This window comes from Cetorhinus maximus, chromosome 16, assembly GCF_964194155.1.
Source record: "Cetorhinus maximus chromosome 16, sCetMax3.hap1.1, whole genome shotgun sequence".
Classification (NCBI taxonomy): Eukaryota; Metazoa; Chordata; class Chondrichthyes; order Lamniformes; family Cetorhinidae; genus Cetorhinus; species Cetorhinus maximus.
This window is the reverse complement of record NC_135894.1, coordinates 49,266,470-49,286,261: the sequence shown is the minus strand read 5'-3', so window position 1 is coordinate 49,286,261 and position 19,792 is coordinate 49,266,470.

Below are 19,792 nucleotides of genomic sequence, written 5' to 3'. Positions count from 1 at the left end.
ATTCTGAATTGGATTTCTTGGTGACAATCCTAGATTGATGGCTGCCAGTTATGCTCTTCCCCACAAGAGGAAACATTCTCTCTGTATCCACTCTATCAAAACTTTTCATAATTTTAAAAGATCTCTACTAGGTTACCCCTCAGCATATATTTTTCAAGAGATGAGACCCAACTTGTTGATCCTTTCCTGATATACATACCCATGCATTTCTGTACCATCCCTGTAAATCTTCCCTTCACCCTCTCCAGTGCCTCTATCCTTTTTTATACTATGCCAACCAGAACTGCACACAGTACTCAAAGTACGGTCTAACCAAGATTCAATTTAGGGTTGGCATAACTTCCCTACTTTTTAATTCTAACCCTCTAGAAATAAAACTTAGTGCTGGTTTGCTTTTTTGGCCTTGTTAACCTGTGGCACAACTTTTACTGATTGACAAAGGTCCCTTTGTTCCTCTAGCCCAACTAGGCTTCCACCTTCCAAGTAATAAATTGCCTCCCTATCCTTTTAACCAAAATGTACTACTTCATCTTTATCTGTGTTGAACTTCATTTGCCAATGATTTGCCCATCCTACAAGGTTTTTAATGTCCTCCTATAATTGGTTGCAATCTCCTCAGTGTAACTAATCCCCCCAAATTGTGTTATCATAAATTTAGAAATTGTGTTTTTGATTCTAAAATCCAAATCATTCATTTAAATTGTGAGCAGCAGTGCTCCCATCACTGATCCTTGTGGAATGCCTTCGCCTTCTGCCACTTAGAATAACTACCGTTTACCCCCATTCTCTACTTTCTGTCTTGAAGCCAGCTTGCAATCCAGTCTGCCACTTGTTGCCTGACCCCACATTCTCTAACCTTATTCATTAGTCCATTATGGGACAACTTATTGAAGGCCTTTTGAAAATCCAGATAAATTACATCTACTGCATTACCATTGTCTCCTCTCTTTGTGACTGCCACACAAAAGAAAATCCATATAGTAGGACTATAAGGTCAAATCAGCACTTGTCTAGGAAAGCAAAGAGTAGAAGGGAGTACAGGTAGAGGTTGAGGCCGAATCAGATAACCACTTCTACAAAGATTACTATGATTGAGCTCAGTAATCTATCAACAGATTCTGAAATAAGAATTTAAGCATATAAGAACTAGGAGCATGAGTAGACCATATGGATCGTTGAGCCTGCTTCACCATTCAATATAGGCTGATCTTCAGCTTCAGCAAACCTACTCATCCACTCCCCATATCTCTTAATTCCCTGAGAAACGAAATATCTGTCTATCTCAGCCTTATATATATTCAATAATGGAGCAGTCACAACCCGCTGAGATAGAGAATTCCAAAGGTAAAATCTCAGCAGGGGCTTAATAAAGTCATACACTGTACAAACATTAGCCCTGATTTTGCTGTAATAATAATGGCGAAGCAATCAGCGCTCATTATTATTACAAGGTAAATCTTAAAGCAATTTCTGGCATGGCACATGCGCAGTTAATGACAGAAATCCAGAGCTCGCTGTCAGAGATACCCTGTTCCTCCACAGGTTGCATTGGTGGGGTCCTTGCCGATAAACTCAACAGTGAAATCATTGTAATGGCATGAACTTGTGGTATTTACTCATTAGTTCCACATCATAGTGAAGTAAAAGTCGCCGACTGGTGGTGAGTTTAATCTGAGGGCCACCACGCCTCAGGCAAGGGGTGAGGCTAAGAAGGCGGGTCTTTCATGGATGACCTCAACTGGTATGGGAATTGAACCCGCGCTGTTGGCGTCACTCTGCATCACAAACCTTACACAGATGAAAAGGTTGTGCTGGTGCATTCAGGAGTAAGTGAGTTTTTAACAATGCAATATGTGATAACTATTGTTGAACAACCTGGTCCTGAAAAGTCAATTTTATCAGTGTGGAACATCATTCCTTAACAAGAAAATTATTATCGCAGATTTTTTGAAAAAGATGAAAATGATTTTTCTTGGGTTTTTCTGTTGCTATCTTTTATCTTTCTCTCTTAATCCCATCTGTAAATTCCAATCTTTATTTCACTTCCTGTGCAGTGATTTAAGTATAATTTATATTTCCTATTATTACTTCCTGATTTGCAGTCTACAAATTTCATTAAGTATATGTCAGCCTGATTGGATGAAAAGCCTCACTGCTGCTTGCCCTACTTACAAACACCACAAACACCAAATTAAAATAGACAGCAGATTAGTAGACACCAAAAATAAAAATACCTGGAAAAACTCAGCAGGTCTGACAGCATCTGCAGAGAGGAACATAGTTAACGTTTTGAGTCCTCGAAACGTTAACTGTGTTCCTCTCTGCAGATGCTGTCAGACCTGCTGAGTTTTTCCAGGTATTTTTATTTTTGTTTTGGATTTCCAATATCTGCAGTTTTTTGCTTTTACCAGATTAGTAGAGATCTCTGCTGGAAGCCCCAACATATTCTGTGGGCAACTGTGGCAAGGTGAATGGCAAAAACCAATCCTTCACTGTTGAATGGAAATTTCAAGCCATTATCTTATTCTGAGGTTTATTTTGCATATGTTCAGCAGACAAAGGTTTTGCAAAATATATATATATATATAAATAAATAAATAAACTACAAATGCTGAAAATCAAAACACAAGTAACTGGGAGGATTGCCGACCTTTAGAAAGATAAAAGATTGGTTAATGATGCAAATGTAGATCGTTGTCAGAACTGGAGAGATTCTTATTTTTGAAATGAATGCTTCAAGATTATCCCTTGGAAGAATATTTTATTCCAATATTACAACAATGACTGCGTTTCAAAAGTACATAATTGGCTGTAAAGCTCTTTGCGATGTCCAGTGGCAAGTCTTTATTTTTTTTCTTTATTATTACTGTAAACATTAAACTATTCATTGGACTGCTGTTAAGTTATTGCTTCCTCCTGCCTGTATCTTCAGTGCTGAGCTACAGTGACACCATCTGATATTTTCCTGAATGATGTCACATGAAATTCAAAGTAAGAAATTCTTGACTTCCTTTATGGCATATTTATTTACTTTCTCTCGCTCTCACACACGCACAAAGGCACACACACAAACACACACACTTTTTCTCTCTCACACATGCACAATTTTTTTTCTTGCACAATAACTAATATTCTGTAACAGAGCATAGGTAGAGACCCAGAAAGGTACTGCCAGTTAAGCTAACACAGCAAACAGAATTTTCTTTTGGGGAAGCAAGAATGGAGGAGATTGGAGCATTTTTGTGCAATGCTGACAATTTCATTAAGACCTTATTATACTATGATCCCTGCACTATGCAAATTTAATACAAAATCTCCATCAAAGAACAGACAATTCTCAGTCTGATCTTGGAAAAGTTCAACGGGTCTAGCAGCATCTGTGGAGAGAGAAATAGAGTTAATGTTTTGAGTCCAATATGACTTTTCTTCAGAGCTTAAGAGGAAGAGTCATTTTGGACTCAAAACATTAATTCTGCTTCTCTCTCCACAGGTGCTGCCAGACCTGCTGAGTTTTTCCAGCACTTTATTTTTTAAATTTCATTTCTCCAGCATCTGCAGTACTTTGCTTTTATCTCAGTCTGATCCAACTGCTCCAGTGAAACAATTGGAGCAAACATAGTACCAAAAAATCCAAGGCATGCAGACTTCAGGAAGACCTGAATTCTTGAGATAATATACCCACACAAGTAAGAAGATTAATTCCAGGTATAGTTAACTAAAATGATTCAAAAGGAGGCTGCATCACTGATATAATTATAACTAAGTTATTTGAACCTATTCTTGAGCCGGACACTTCATACAGGAATCAAAGTGTCCCCATATCGTAACCACTTGTGAGGGAAGAATAGGGTTTTCTGTGTTGATTCTTTAAACCTGAATTCTTGTAATACTAGAATCAGTGTGTAAACAGTTAACTCACAAAGCAACACTCTGTGTCCCTTTGTGAAAATGTCACTAACAAAAATATTTTGCCTACAAGATTTTCTTATGGGTAGGGTGTTAGGCAAGTGAAAACGTAAGTGAAACTGAGTGCATTGGTAACAGAAATGTGAAGAAGGGTCTCAGATGCTGAGATATGTACATACAAGCATACGAAATAGAAGGGGTAAGCCACTCAGCCCACTGTGCCTGCTTCACTATTCAATAAGATTATGGCTGATCTGATTGTATCTCAACTCCACATTCCCACCTATCCCTGATAATGTTTTATCCCCTTGCTTATCAAGAATCTATCTAGCTATGCCTTAAAAATATTCAGAGACACTCCTTGCACTGCCTTTTGAGGAAGAGTGTTCCAAAGGCTCACGACCCTTTGAGAGAAAAGATTTCCCTCCTCATCTCTGCCTTAAATGGATGACCCATTATTTTTTAAACAGTAACAGTTATAAGTTCTAGATTCTCCCACAAGAGGAAACATCCTTTTCACATCCACCCTGTAAAGACCCCTCAGGATCTTATATGTTTCAATTAAGTTCCCTCTTATTCTTGTAAACTCCAGCAGATACAAGCCTAGCCTGTCCAACCTTTCTTCATATGACAACCCACCCACTTCAGGTATTAGTCTAGTAAATCTTCTCTGAACTGCTTCCAATGCATTCACATCCTCCCTTAAATAAGGAGATCAATACTGTAAACAGTACACCAGATGTGATTGCACCAATGCCCTGTATAACTGAAGCATAACCTCCCTGCTTTTGTATTCAATTCTCCTCGCAATAAACAATAACATTGCCAGCTCAAGGGACGTCACCGCTCACTCTTTCTCACACACCCTCACATCTACATCTGGCCTCACCTTCTCTGGAGACTGCCTCCTCAGCATCTTGAGGCCTCATGCACAGATCAACATGTGCCCCCACACACACTCTGGGATAGCCACCTTCCCCAGTACATCCCTCGCCCTGCAACCTATTCCCTTGCCTGAGGCCACTTTTCCCCCTTTGCCAAGCAGGCCCTAGCCCTGCAGCCATTGAAGAACCATCACCACCTTATGGGTGGTCTGGTACATTGAAACTTGCCCATGAGCCCCCTAAAAATGATATGATGCTGCCTGTGAAGCCTAGCGCTGATGACCGCAAGTGCTGCCCAAAGCAAGGTAGGCAAACAAAGTCCTGAGTGAAGTGCAGCTCGCCAGATGCACATCACTTATGTGCAGTTGTGAAACACATCAGCGTGGTCCTGAGTGATCCAACATGGGGTGATGATTCCAGCGAGCAGGGCTTATAATGAGATGCTAAAGTATTGAACTTAGGTTCCTGATGTCTGGCGGTGGGAAATGTGGCTCACCATTGATGGGTGGAGCGGCCGATCGTGAACTGGATTCACGATGGTGTAAAATCGATTTTTGGCCTTCTTGCCATATTTTCTGCTCTTGTCTGCCATGACGCCCGCCGTCAACGGACGATTCCACTCAATGTATCAACCATATCACTAGCCACTTCTTTAAAGGCCTTAGGATGAAGTCCATTAGGACCCAGGGACTTGTCAGCCCGCAGCTCCAACAATTTGCTCCGTAACACTTCCTTGGTGATTGTAATTTTCATGAGTTCCTCCCTCCCTTCCATTTCCTGATTTACAGCTATTGCTGGATGTTACTTGTATCCTCAGTGGTGAAGACTGATGCAAAATACCTGTCCAATTCATCTGCCAGCTCTTTATTTTCCATCATTAATTCTTCAGACTCACTTTCTATAGGACCAAGGCTCACTTTGTTAACTATTCTTTTTAAAATATCTATAGAAACTCTTACTATCTGCTTTTTGCATTTCTAGCTAGCTTTCTCTTGTATTCTAATATTTCTCTTCTTATTAATCTTTTAGTCACTCTTTGCTGTTTGATATATTGTGTCCAATCTTCTGACCTGCCACCCATCCTTGCGCAACTATATGCTTTTTCTTTAAGTATGATGCTATGTTTAATTTTTTTTAGTTATCCACAGATGGTGGGAACTCCCCTTTGAATTTTTCTTTCTCTTTGGAATGTATCTATTCTGTGTATTCTGAAATATCCACTTAAGTGTCTGCCACTGCATCTCTATTGACCTATCCCTTAACCTCATTTGCCAGTTCACTTTAACTAGCTCTGCTTTCATACCCTCATAATTGCTCTTATTTAAGTTTAAAATACTAGTCTTGGACCTGCTGTTCTCCCCCTCAAACTGAATGTAAGATATTATGAAAGAATGTAAGATATTATGATCGCTGCTACCTAGGGGTGCCTTCAATATGTGGTCATTAATTAACCCCATCTCATTACACAGTACCAGGCCTAGTATAACCTGTTTGGTTGACTCCAGAGAATGTGCTGTTTTTAGAAACTATCCCGAAAACATTCTATGAACTCTTCATCTTGGCTACCTTCGCTTATTTGGTTTCTCCAGTCTGTATGTAGATTAAAATCCCCCATAATTATCACCATACCTTTCTGACAAGCTTCCATTATTTCTTCCTTTCTACTCCATCCTACCATGTACTGTTAGGTGGCCTGTACACCGCTCCCACAAGTGACTCCTTGCCTTTATCATTACTCATTTCTACCCAAACCACTTCTACATCCTAGTTTCCTGAACTTAGGTCATCCCGCTCTATTGTGCTAATATCATCAATAATTAAGTCACCCCTCCACATTTTCCTAGCTTCCTGCCCTTCCTAAATGTCATGTACCCATCAATATTCAGGTCGCAATCTATGCCATGCAGCCATGGGCAGAATTTTTCGCTTATCGGGGGTGTGCCTGACACAAACGAGCATAAAATGACACGCGATGATGTCAGGTGAGCGTCCCAACGTCATGTGCACGCACGCAATATTTCAATCGGCGGGCGCGAACGGGACTCGGAGCCGCACCCGCCATTAATTAAGATGCCAGTTAAAGCCCTTGACAACCCGATTGACAGTGATTTAACATTGCCCATGCAATTTTTCACTCATCGCATGGGCAAAACGGGCAGGCAGGCAGCCCACAATTTGCAAAAACTCACCCACAGGCGGGATAAAAAAGGTCAGCGGCATTGCCATTGTGAGTAGTGAGGAGTTTTGAAGATAATTTGCTGCTGGTTGCTTATTGGTTCTTGTCAGCTTAATCTCTGATTGGGGCTTCATTCTTAGCATTTCCATGCATCATTTTAGGACTTATTAGTGTCTTCAAGGCCCCCTGAGAATTTGGACTGTGTGGACCCTTTCAGGTATCAGACAGCCTTCCCTTACCCTCAGAATGGGGATCGTGGTCACTGCTGGAGGCAGGAAGATAGGGGCACAAGGGAAAGGAGGCCAGGTGTCCCAATGCAGCTTCCAAGGGAGGGACCTGTGGGAGGACCGGCGCAGGCACAAGGGGCAAAGGGTCAGCAGGAAGTCCAAGGCGGAAGGAGCCACAGAAGGCGCCACTATCCTGCTACCAGGGTTTACAGGCGGCGATGCAGCTACCTCAATATGTATGGCATGCAATGCCGAAGGAGGCTTTGTCTCTCCAGGGAGACTGTGACCTCCATTCGCCAGATGATCAGGCCTGAGATCAGCTCCAATTGTGTGGGTGGACACCCCATGCCAATGGCTCTGGTGGTCATGGTGGCCCTCAACTTCTATGCCTCTGGCCCTTTCCAAGGGTCAGTGGGGGATCTGTGTGGAGCCTCACAATCAGCTGTCCACAGTTGTGTCAAGCTGGTGACAGAAGTTCTGTTCAGGTGGGTATTGACTTTCATTCATTTTCATACAGACAAGGCCAGCCAGGCTGAGTGAGCCAGAGGCTTTGCAGCGATTGCTGGGTTCCTCCGCATGCAGGGTGCAATTGACTGCACACATGTGGCCATCAAAGCACCAGCGGGTCAGCCGCGTGCCTTCTTGAACAGGAAGGGATTCCACTCCATGAACATGCAGATAGTGTGTGACCACAGGATGCATATTCTGCAAGTCTGTGCAAGGTACCCTGGCAGCTCTCATGATGCTTATATCCTGAAACACTCCCAGGTGCTGAGGCTCTTCAGTGCTCCAGCCCGACTGGATGGATGGTTGCTGGATGGCAAGGGCTATCCCTTGAAAAGGTGACTCAGGATGCCTCCCCGCCACCCAAGAACAGAGGCAAAGCAGCGGTACAACCGGAGTTATGCCTCCTCATGCCAGGACTGCTGCCTCCATCCTGGATCGCAGAAATTGACCCTTTCCTTGGCCCCCAAGATAAACTCAGTGCCTGTGCAATAAAGTTTTGAGTCACTAACATCCAGCCTTATTTAATGGCCTACCCTCCATTTACAGAACAAATGAAACATACTCAGGCCAATAACACAAAAGCAAATGTAATTTAATGTTGAAACTCATATTATTGAACAGAACAATATCCGGAAAAACTCAGTAGGTCTGACAGCATCTGTGGAGAGGAATACAGTTAATGTTTCAAGTCCTTATGACTCTTCATCATATGATGAAGAGTCATACGGACTCGAAACATTAACTGTATTCCTCTCCACAGATGCTGTCAGACCTGCTGAGTTTTTCCAGCTATTTTTGTTTTTGTTTCAGATTTCCAACGTCTGCAATACTTTGCTTTTAGCAATATCCGATGTTGGTGGTCACACCATTAAAAAAAGTGAAACAAAATGAGAGAAGAAAAGATCACTCGTGACCAGTCCCTCTTGTGCTTAAGGTGCTTTAAACTTACCTTTACGGATGCTACGTCTAGGTGCTCCCCCCTCACTGGCACTGTCATTGGAGACAGCCTGCTCACTCTGCTGTCTTATTGGCCTTGATGCCCTTGGCAGCCGTCCTCTGGCCAGCGGAAGCTGTGCTGGCCTCGCCTTGGAGGGAGCGGCCAGTGCCACGGCTGACATCTCTCCAATCACCGCAGCCTCATCAGATGCGACAGCCAGTGGCAGAGGGGCGGAGAAGCTGCTGCCATCACCCAGAGCGTCCTGAGAGGAGCCTGCAGAGATGACAAGCAGCTCATGTGCCAACATAAGGTTGCTGTGGACCTCCCTGCTTGCCATTGATGGATGGGCACCTAGCTGGAAATCTGATTCCCTCATCCATCTCACACACGGACACTGACCACCTGAGGCCAATGCTGCTGTGAGGGCTTGTGGGTCCAAACACAACCTCAGGAACCCCTGATTCTATTCCCGGAGCAGCCTCCACTGAGAGTTGCCACTCTGTCCATGGAGGAAGCATTGCACTTGGTTACGCTCAAGCTCTGCAGGGACTCCTCCACAATGGAGACCATGACACGCATACCCTCTTGGATCTCTGCCAGATCTTCCTGCACATCCCGCTGGACATCCAGCACCTGCCGCCTAATGGACGACTCCAGAGGCTCATCATCAGCCTTCGACTGAGCATTGTCCTGGTCCCCAGCAGTCCTCCGACTGCCGGCGCCCTGGGCACTTCTTGCCTCTGCCTGCACTTCAAGCGAGTGTGAAGTGCCCTCATCAATGTGCATTGAGATACTAGCCGCCAAACTAATGGCCATCGAGGTGCTGGTGTCTGTGCTGATGCCTGGTTCAGATAGAGGGTATGACGCAGGTGCTTCTGGAGCATGATGGCCCACTGGGGTTAGGGTTAGCTCCTAGAGGTCCTGCGCTTTGTTGCTTGGTGGCAGACCTAAGGGAGAAGAAAGACATGTCATTAGTTTAAATCATAACTGTCACTGTGCATGGCAGGCACCCTGGTGAGACAATGGAGATCTGAATCATGGTGCCATTGTCTTTCAATGATCAATGGGGAATCCAGCCTGGAGGCTCCCATCAGTGAGACTGCACAAGATTGTTTGCAGCATCTGATACTCTCACCTCAGTGCACTGCACTCTTACATTTGTCTGACACCCCAGCCTCACCATGGCTGGTTGATCAAGGTGCATGATGCCTCTCAAGCTCCAAGGCCTCCTGCTCATACTGGGAGAGGATGAGGAGGTGTGGGGGTCTTCCACCAGTCTGCGACCTCTCAATATTATTATGGGATGTCTTCTCCTGAAAGGACAGAGGGACATTGATTAATCCACTCTCTACCTGCAGTGCCATTGCAGCCTGGCCAACCCAACCTGAGGAACACCTTGCAGGGCAGATTCAAGCCATGGCCCTCGAGGCGCAAGGCACTCAGTCCAAGCAGCCAGGGCTCAGCCCCTTGGCCAGTTCCAGTTGGCACTCAGACTCTAACACCCCTGAGCTCCACAGGGAGATGGCCAACCCAAAACAATTCACCACACTGATGCATGCCAACATGGTACTCACCCTTCCTGAGCGCAGCAGGCCATTGAAGCACTTCCGGCACTGTACCCAGGTACACCACACCATGTCGTGGTTGCTCACCCGGCTACCACCTCCTCCCATGACTTCTTTGTGAGGTGCGGTGGCCTCCTCCTCCTATCTCTGGCAGCCACCTCCACCAGGAGAGCAACGAGGCACTCATTGGAAAAACGGGGGGGCCGAGTGCCCAGCCAACCTCACCTCCTGTCTGGTCTCTGCATCTTTGTTTGCAGCCATGTTGCTGCTGCAGCTCCAATGCGGGCAGCCTCCCTGGGGCTATCTGCACTGTTTTTGAACCAGCCGTTGGGCCGGCGGACAACAGGCCCCACCCCTACCTGCCCCTTCTCAGATGTTTGGCAGCTAGCGTTCATGTTGGGCGGGCCTTAATTGGCCCACCAGCTTGAAATCACAGTCGGGCCCTGATCGCGGGTGGCGGTTGGCTTCCCGATCACTCCCACTTGCCCCCACCAAGCCCGCCCGACGAGTGCAAAATTCTGCCTCATGTCTCTGTAATGGCTATCAGAGTATACTTATTTATTTTTATTTGCTCTATTAGTTTATCTGTTTTGTTTCAAACGCTATATGCATTCAGATACAGAGCCTTTAGATTTGTCTGTTTATTATTTTTGTGACCTCTAGACTTATCTGCTGATTTACACGTAGATTTGTACTCTGTCCCTTCCTGTCATGGTCTGTTTATCATTTCCAATATTAGTACACTTCCCTCTTGCCTTGTGTCTACTTTTTGATTTACCATATCTTCCAAAATTTGATCCTTTTCCCCCACTATTTAGTTTAGAATCCTCTCTACTTCCCTCATCATTTATCTCACTAGAACACCAGCTCTGCGTGGTTCAGGTGTCGATGATTTCAACGTTATAGCCCCCACTTTCTCCAGTACTGGTATCAGTGCTTCACGAACCAGAACCCACTTCTCCCACACCAGTCTTTGAGCCTTGCATTCATTTCTCTAATGTTATTTGCCCTATGCCAATTTGTACATGGCTCAGGTAATAATCAAGAGATTATTACCTTTGAAGTTCTGCTTTTTAATATTGTGCCTAGCTCCTCATACTGTCTATGCAGAACCTCTTTACTTGTCCTACCTATGTCATTGGTACCTACATGGGCCACAACAACTGGATCCTCCCCCTCCCACTCAGAAAAAAGCTAGCTTCTTTCCCAGTAGTAAAGTAAGAACCAATTTCTACAGAGCGAAAAAGTTAGAAAAAACAAAGGAGCACCTTCTTCCCCTCTTCACCTAACTCCCTCACTCATCTAACTTTCAAAACTCTGTTCAAAGTCACACTCTAGTGCTAACTCGCACTGAGAGGTCTGTTTTATGTGCTCTGAAGCTAAGGAGATAGCTCAGCCCCAGGTACAGAAAAAACACAGAGATCAAAACCAAAAACTACTGCGGATGCTGGAAATCCAAAACAAAAACAGAATTACCTGGAAAAACTCAGCAGGTCTGGCAGCATCGGCGGAGAAGAAATGAGTTGACGTTTCGAGTCAGAAAAAACAGTTTAAGGTTGTTTCCTTAATTAACTAACTTCAACTGCTCGCTCATATATCCCTATTGTATACCCCTGCTTAAGCCTGGATGAAATTTAGAATTTAAACAATAAATTTCAGTTAGGTGTTAAATGTTCAATACAAACAAAATTGGATTTTTATAACGAGATTAAGATTCCCTCACTCACCCAAGTCCCAGTACTCTTGTTCAAAGAGGTGTCAGCTGTGGCTCAGTTCATGGCACCCTCGCCTTTGAACCAGAGGGTTGTGGGTTCGTGTCCCACTCCCGGAAACCAAGAACTGTGATTGTACTCAAAAGAGTTGCAATCTGTGACTGTTGATAACTCGAAAGAGTTACTCTTGTTCAAAGTTGCACTCCAGTGCTTAGTTACACTGTTGTGAAAATGAAAGGAAATCATTTTGTTGATCATTGCATAGATCAGCTCAGGTTTAACAGGATTATCTTGTTCAACCAGACTAAGCAGGATGCCACAGCTTTTGGATTTTTATACTCAATCCTTGGGTTTGGAATCATTGGTAACTCCCTCAAAAGAAATTTGACACGACTTTAACTTTACATCCTCAGTGGAAAATTGAAACAAAAAGGTCTGCTTACCTTCCCAATCACATTGCTGATCTGGTAAAAGATCTGTACCTGAGCAAACAAATTCTAGCAACAATATAATTGTGGTCAGAATGTTTTAGGTGGGTGAGGGTAATTGCTTATATGTGCATATAAATTGCTTCCTTTTTTACAATGCTGGGAAAATCAGTTCCAAATTTTGAAACATTTATTTGCTGCATTTTTTGAGTAAATTTAAAAACAAACATTAAAATGTTAGGTTTTCTTTTCTCATCAATGCTTTTCTGGTGTCATCTGGTGCTGATTGGATTTAATTCTTTTGCCACTCGTTTTCTCATCCAATTGTTGGTCTTCCTGCTAGCTGTTCTTGTCTCTGTCAAGCTGACAATATCCTTGGTTACTAAGAATTCTCTACTGCCAAATAACAACTGCAAATGCTGTAAATCTGAAATAAAATCCAAAAAATTCTGACAATGCACTGAGGTTTTTGAAGACAGATTAATGTTTTGGATGTAAGACCCTTTCTCACTGAGACCTAAAAGATGATTTAGCTACTTTGTCGGATGGAAGAGAGAAAAAAATAGGCAGACGGACCATGAAATATGGAAAGATAACACTCCATTCTTCTGGTGGAAGATAATGGTTGTCTGTAAACTGCTTAACCAGGCACCAGGGGTTTGATAGTATAGAAATCATAAATTCATATAAATGAGTCAATGATAATGATTGATGATGTGAAAATAAGATGGTGAAAATTTTGGGAGTAACCTATACAAGAAAAGTAGGTAAGATGGGATAAAGCAAGAAAGGTATCAGAGGCTCAAAATAAAAACAGGAAATACAAGAAGCACTTTGACTGTGCAAATTTACAAAACAGAAAATCACAGATCAAAACAAAAAACTACTGCGGATGCTGGAAATCCAAAACAAAAACAGAATTACCTGGAAAAACTCAGCAGGTCTGGCAGCATCGGTGGAGAAGAAAAGAGTTGACGTTTCGAGTCCTCATGACCCTTCAACAGAACTGAGTAAAATTAGGAGAGGGGTGGAATATAAGCTGGTTTAAGGTGGGGGGGGTGGGGGGGTGGGGAGCGTGGGGGGAAGGTGCAGAGCCATTAGCTAAGCTGTGCAGAGGGCTTACACCCAAACCTTGTCCCTCCTTGTAATCAAGTTATCTTCAGACAACTTTTTGTCGTGGACACATTTAACTTTATTTACAAAACAGCAGCAGCAACTACACATGTGCATCAAACTCCATAACTAAAGAAGGACTCCCTTGTAGAGATCCCCAGCTATTAACACATTGGTTTACACAGATCATGTGATCTCACAACACATGATTATTCTTAAAACTACAGTCTTACATCTCCTAAAACTATAATTACCACACTCCTCCTGTGCATTAAAACCCAGCTAAAAAGAACATGGCCCGGCTGAGGACTGAATTAAGAAAATAAATATTCAGGCTAAAAGAAGAACAGAGTGTCACGGAAAAAGTTGAGATACTAGAGGGATGTTTAATTTGAAAGGGGATTTGGTGGATGCCAGCTGAGGCAGGGTGATTGCATTGTCCATCAGTTGGGCAAATAGGGTTAATATAGCTCTTGCTGTTCTGAAGCCACTTTAAAGCCTATTTGGAATACTGAAATAAGAGTAGGCCATTTAGCCACTCGATCATGTTCTGCCATTCATTGAGATCATGCTTCATCTGTGACCAAACTCTATATATCTGTCTTTACCCTATGTCCCTGACCATGTTAAGTTAACAGAAATATATCCATCTCAAGTTTAAAACAAACAGTTGGGTCAGCATCAATTGCCATTTATGGAAGAGATTTCCAAACTTCCACCACCCCTTTGTTGAATGTAGAAGTTTTTCCCTAACTTCCTGAAATATTGTTGGCTCTAATTTTTAGGCAATGTTCACAAGTCCTGGATTCATCAACCAGTAGCTTCTCTCTATCTACCCTGACAGTTCCCTTTAACATCTTGTTAACTTTGATCAAATCACCTAGTAATTTTCTAAACTCCAAGGGCAGCATTTTCTGGTTGGTGTGTTGGGGGCGGGGCCTGCTCGCTGAAGCGTAAAATGACACGTGGTGACATTGGGCGGGTGTCCCGTTGTCACCCTGTGTCATTTAGATTTTCAGTTCAGCAGGCGCACAGCCGAGTCAGCTGCGCCCCCACCAAATTGTCAACGGCCTATCATAGCCATTAGAAAACTAATTAATGAACTTAATGGGTCTGCCCGTCCAATCTTAAGGTTGGCGGGCAGGCCAGGAGGCCAGGAGGCCGTCGGATAATGCATGAAACCTCATCCATGGGTGGGATGAGGTTTCATATAAGATTTAAACTTTCACGAAAATGTTTTAATAAAAGTAATGGACATGTCCCACCTCATGTGACCATTTCACATGAGGAGACATGTCTTTAAATTTTTTTCCATCCTTAATTAGGTTTTTAAAAGTAACACTGTTCTCCCTGAGGCAGCACTTTGCCTCAGGGAGATCTGTGCATTCTTTCGCACGCATTCCCGTCTCAGGGAATCCCCTCCCTGCCCGCACAGGGAGCGCATAGCGTTTCCGGGCGGACGTCATGCTCAGCAGGCCATAATTGGCCCGCCTACGTAAAATAGCGGCGCGCCCCCAACTGGGGGCGCTAATTGGGAATCCGCCCACTCACACCCGCTTGCGACGGGGGGGACAATGCTGCCCCAAGGAATTAATTCCTAGTTTGTCTAATCCTTCCATGTAACTTAACCCTAAAGTCCAGGCATCATTTATGGTAAAGCTACACTGCACTCCCTCCAAGACCAATATATCCTTCATATGGTGCCAAGAGCTGAACATTGTACCCCAAGGGTGGAATTATCTGTTCCGGAGACTAAGTCCGGTGGAGGGAGCAGAAGTTGGAGTGACTTCCGCTGGAGAGGGGGGGCAGCTAAACATGTGAGATCTTGCACTTTCAGTTCATTAATTTTGCATCCACGAGGAGCACGACAAATCTCATGGCAGGGCAGGCAGGAAGTGGCCTGCCCCGCTGTACCTCATATAGGGTCCAACATCCAGGTGCCATGTTTAAACGACACCTGGACAGCCGTTCACTCACTCTGAGACACACCAGCCATGAGCCGCTGTTGAAGCCTTCCAACGTCTATTTTTGTCTCCTTTTCTCCTGTCATCTGAATGCAGTGCTTATCTCCATTCTGCTGATTCTTTGCTCTGCTCGCTTTTGCCATAAATTAGATATGTGCAAGTACAGGGCTTTCGCAACATTACAGAAATAAAAGATTGGGCCAGATTTTTTTTGTGTATTCCCTCCCTTGCTAAATTAGTGTGGTTTGGGGGGAAAGGAAATAGCAAAACTGATACTGATTTTTATTCATCGTTTACACTTCAGAAGTAACATGGGTCATATTACTTCCATTTATTTGAGCAGCACACAGCTTTAAATCGAAGCAATCACTGTCCTCAACACTTTCTGGTAGATTGGCTGCCAGACACAGATGTCAAGATTGATATCAGTACAAATGGAGACGGTCGGGGGAGGCTGTTTTTCATGCCATCATAAAAATAATTTAATTGCTCTAACATGTCTGTGAAACAAAGTATAAAGGTTTTTTTTTTTATTTTTCACCAACACTGAAAAACACTTTTAGTTTCATTTGTGAGGAAGATTCGCTGCTCATTTTTAATTACGGAGTGAAGCACTTTGTGGAGGATTCGCATTTAAACATGTTAATATACTTGTGGGTAATTAGTTGGTCCACTGTTTTCATAAAGGCATTAAATATAGCAGAGAGAGAAATTTCAGATGTCATGTACTGACGTTGCACAGCAAATGTTTGCAATTTCACCCAATTAAAATAAATAACAACTTTTTGATTAGAATTGTTTTGTTTGAATGTCATAGTCAGCCTATGCAAATGACCATTTTGCTGTCCACCTCTAGTCTAAAGGCAAATCAGCAAATGATGACAACATACAAGATGAAACTGAGTTTCTATTCATTCTGTCATTTTGTCTGCTCTGGAGACTGTCACTGTCATTGTTTCCAAGATTTCCAGTGAACTCCCTCAGATCAAGTTTTCCAAAATGTACAAAAAATGGCTTAAGACTCTGTTAGCTCCTAGTGTAGTGTCAGTGACCAACTCTGACATTCATAATATAGCATCAATAGAATTAGCAAAGTATTTTCAACAATACCTGCGCTTGCCTACACTTGAAAATTTAAAGGAAGCAATTTCTGCACCCAAATTAATTTCCTTGATCTCAAGAATTATTTCAAAGGCACTGATAATGGGTACCTCTTTCTATTTTGTTCAACCAACACTGTGAAAACAGTAAAAAGAGATGAGCCCCATTTAGTAGTTTTAGGTCATTACTCGGTGTCTCTCTCCTGCCACAATAATGCACATGTCAAGGTAATTATATGAATCAATTGTGTGATTTCCACACTCGGGTTGTAAACAAATGTTACATTGTTGTGGTAAAGTGAGGTACCATGTCCCTTTAAGAGAATGCAAGTGTATTGATCATGTGACAGCAGTGATGAACCATTGTACAGCGCAGTCAACTGGGAACTGTAAGTTAGGTCTGGAGGTTCCTGAGTGAGTACGTATGATCTGGTGCTCTGCCTTATGACTCAATAAACCATCACTGTTTATTCTGACATCAGTCTCTCTCTGTTATTGCTTGCAAGCAGTAATTGATGAGAACATAAGAAGGCGTGCTGTTAGAGTTAGAGTTCAGCTGACTAACAAACTCATTTACCCAAGACATAAAAGTGGCGACGAGGATAAAAAATAAAAGAAAATAATTTTTAAGATGGTTGAGCAAATCATTGGAAAGAGCATCTGTACTTAAGTTATAAAATAGGTGCCAGCTGGCAATCGGAGCAGAAAGCAGTGCTGCAAGTTAAAATTAAAAAAAACCCAGCAGAATCGCGATTGTGGGATCCTGCCAAAACCTGAAAAGAGCGCGAAACCCAGCAAAGAAAAGCCAATAGCTGCAGAGAAAGAGCTTAGAAAAATGGTGACTGCTCTTAAAATGGCAATGCATTTAAACTGGTAAATACATGAAAAATGGCTGGGAAGAAAATTATAAGAGACCCCAGAGAGAGGGCGACTCTGTGGTAAGCCAAACACCTAAGTTCATCATTACCTGGAAAGCCTAAAGGAAGTGCAGTCCCCTTGCAGTTGTTCACGGTACTGCAGTTTGGGCATGTCGAAACGTTCAACCCCATTTCAAATGACTGGTCTCAGTATGTCAAACGCCTAGCGTTCTTTCTTACCATTAATGACATCACAGGGGAGGAGAAGAAGAGGGTGTTTCTTTTGTCCTCACGCGGGAACAAAACATACAGGCTAATCCTCAGCCTTACGTCACCTCGTACCCCACACTCGAAGACTTTTGATGAGCTAATAAAAATTGTGCAGTGCCACCTGAGGCCAAAGCCCTGTTACTATGCAGCGCTCCAAGTTCAATTCGAGGAACATGCTGACTATGTGGCCATTGTAAAGGCATTAACTGAGCATTACGAATTTGGAACGTCCATTAGTGATATGTTGAGAGATGGGCTGATATGCGGGATCGGAGATGATACTGCCCAAAGGCGTTTGCTAACTGAACCTAGTCTACACTTCAATAAGGCAATAGAATTAGCTACCGCGATGGAGAGTGCTGTCAGAAGTTCCGAGCTTATAAAAGATACACAAAATGGCGCCATCCATCTGGTTGAGTGGGGCAATCCAGCAACAAACAGTGCAAAAACTTCAGACTCCACGGAAATGTGGGGAACGCTCTCCAGCTCCAGACCATTGAAAAATAAAGGTACTGCAGTGAAAACCCACAAAATGAATGATAGAAATACATCCAGGCCTTCAGTGAGTGAACGACAACTCAAACAAGTTGAGTTCTTTTTCTGCCACTGCTATGGCCACATAAGGCGGCACTGCAGATAAAGGCTAAAACAACACTATAAAGGCAGAAGGAAAAATCGTGAAATACGCCTCATGGAAAAGTCAGAAGGAATAGATGCAGACATCCATTTGTTTTATAACCTCAAAGTGGATAGAACCGAGCCAATCCAAGTAGTCATTAAAGTTAACAGACAACCCATTAAGATAGTAGTTGATGCGGGAGCATCGATGTCTGTCATTGTAGAGCATCCATTTAGATATCTGAGTAAAGGAACCCATCCTTTGAAGTTAGAAGTTTCTAACACAAAGCTGAAGACATACATAGGTGAAGAAATAAATGTGAAAAGGGTATGTCAAGTCAAGGTGCAGTATGAGGAACAGTCTGCAAAATTACCCCTATTTGTAATGTCAGGCAGGGGACCGAGTCTCCTCAGAAGGAACTGGCTGGGAGAGATAAATCTCTTAAACCAGAAGTGTTGCTGCAAGAAAAAATGAGGAAGCCCAGACCCAACAGGAGAAGCCGTGGAAGTGTTACACCGGGACAGAGTTTGAGCTGAAGTCAGCATCCTTTGAAAGGAAATGGAAAATCTAGTAAAGGACTTTCGTGTGATACAAAATTCAATCAGCTCCCAATTTGTGCCATGAAAAAAATATGAAGAAGAAAAGGAAGAGTTAAGTCTGTCTCTGGCCAAGTTAATGAATGAATTAGCTGAGAAGGGGCAACGATATGCAATTCTCCAGGAAACAATTAATGAGAATAGGAAAGAATTGGAAGAGCTGAAACAGCAGCTGCATAAAAGCCCTGAAGTTTTATAGCTAGAAGGCCCTGGATTCTCAGAAGAGCTGTCAGAAAACCCAACAACTGAAGTCATTCACGTTCAGCTCACGCCAGAGTCCAGTCCAGCCAACAGCAAAATTAAAGAGAAGACAGAGAAACGAGTCAGTGCTCCCAAGAAAAGGACACGCAGGAAGAAAAAGAGAAATTATTGACAGTCCTCAAAAGAAAAACAAAAGGAATTTTTTTTTCCCTTTCCTCTTCTTCCTCACACTTCATATAACTCATCGCTGTATTGCTTTGTGCTTGTTGCCCTTTATCTGTTTCAGCTTGGAAGGGAGGAGCAGCAGGAGTGAACGTGACTGCACCCGGTGAAATCATCCATTGAGGAACTTAGTGAGCAGCTGCCCCTGAAAAAGAGGTCTCGAAAACACCAGTTGAGGTTGTTGGGCTACGATGCTCAACCTGTCAAAGAAGGTCTCCTGAGAGACTTGACCTGTAAATAGTTATTGTGTAAATAGTTAATGGGCAGAGTTTTGCCATTGGTGTGCGGGCTCGGCGGGGACGGACGGGGGTGGTTGGGAAGCTGACCGCTGCCCGCGATCAGGCCTGGAAGGCAACTTTCACAATGGCGGGCCAATTAAGGCCTGCCCAGTGTGAAATGTGAGTGGCAGAGCTCAGCGCTGCCTGTACAGGCGGAGGGAGGAGGGCGAGCTGGCCGAGCACGGCCTTTGCGCACGCGCGCAAGTGCCCGCTACATAATTTCCCTGAGG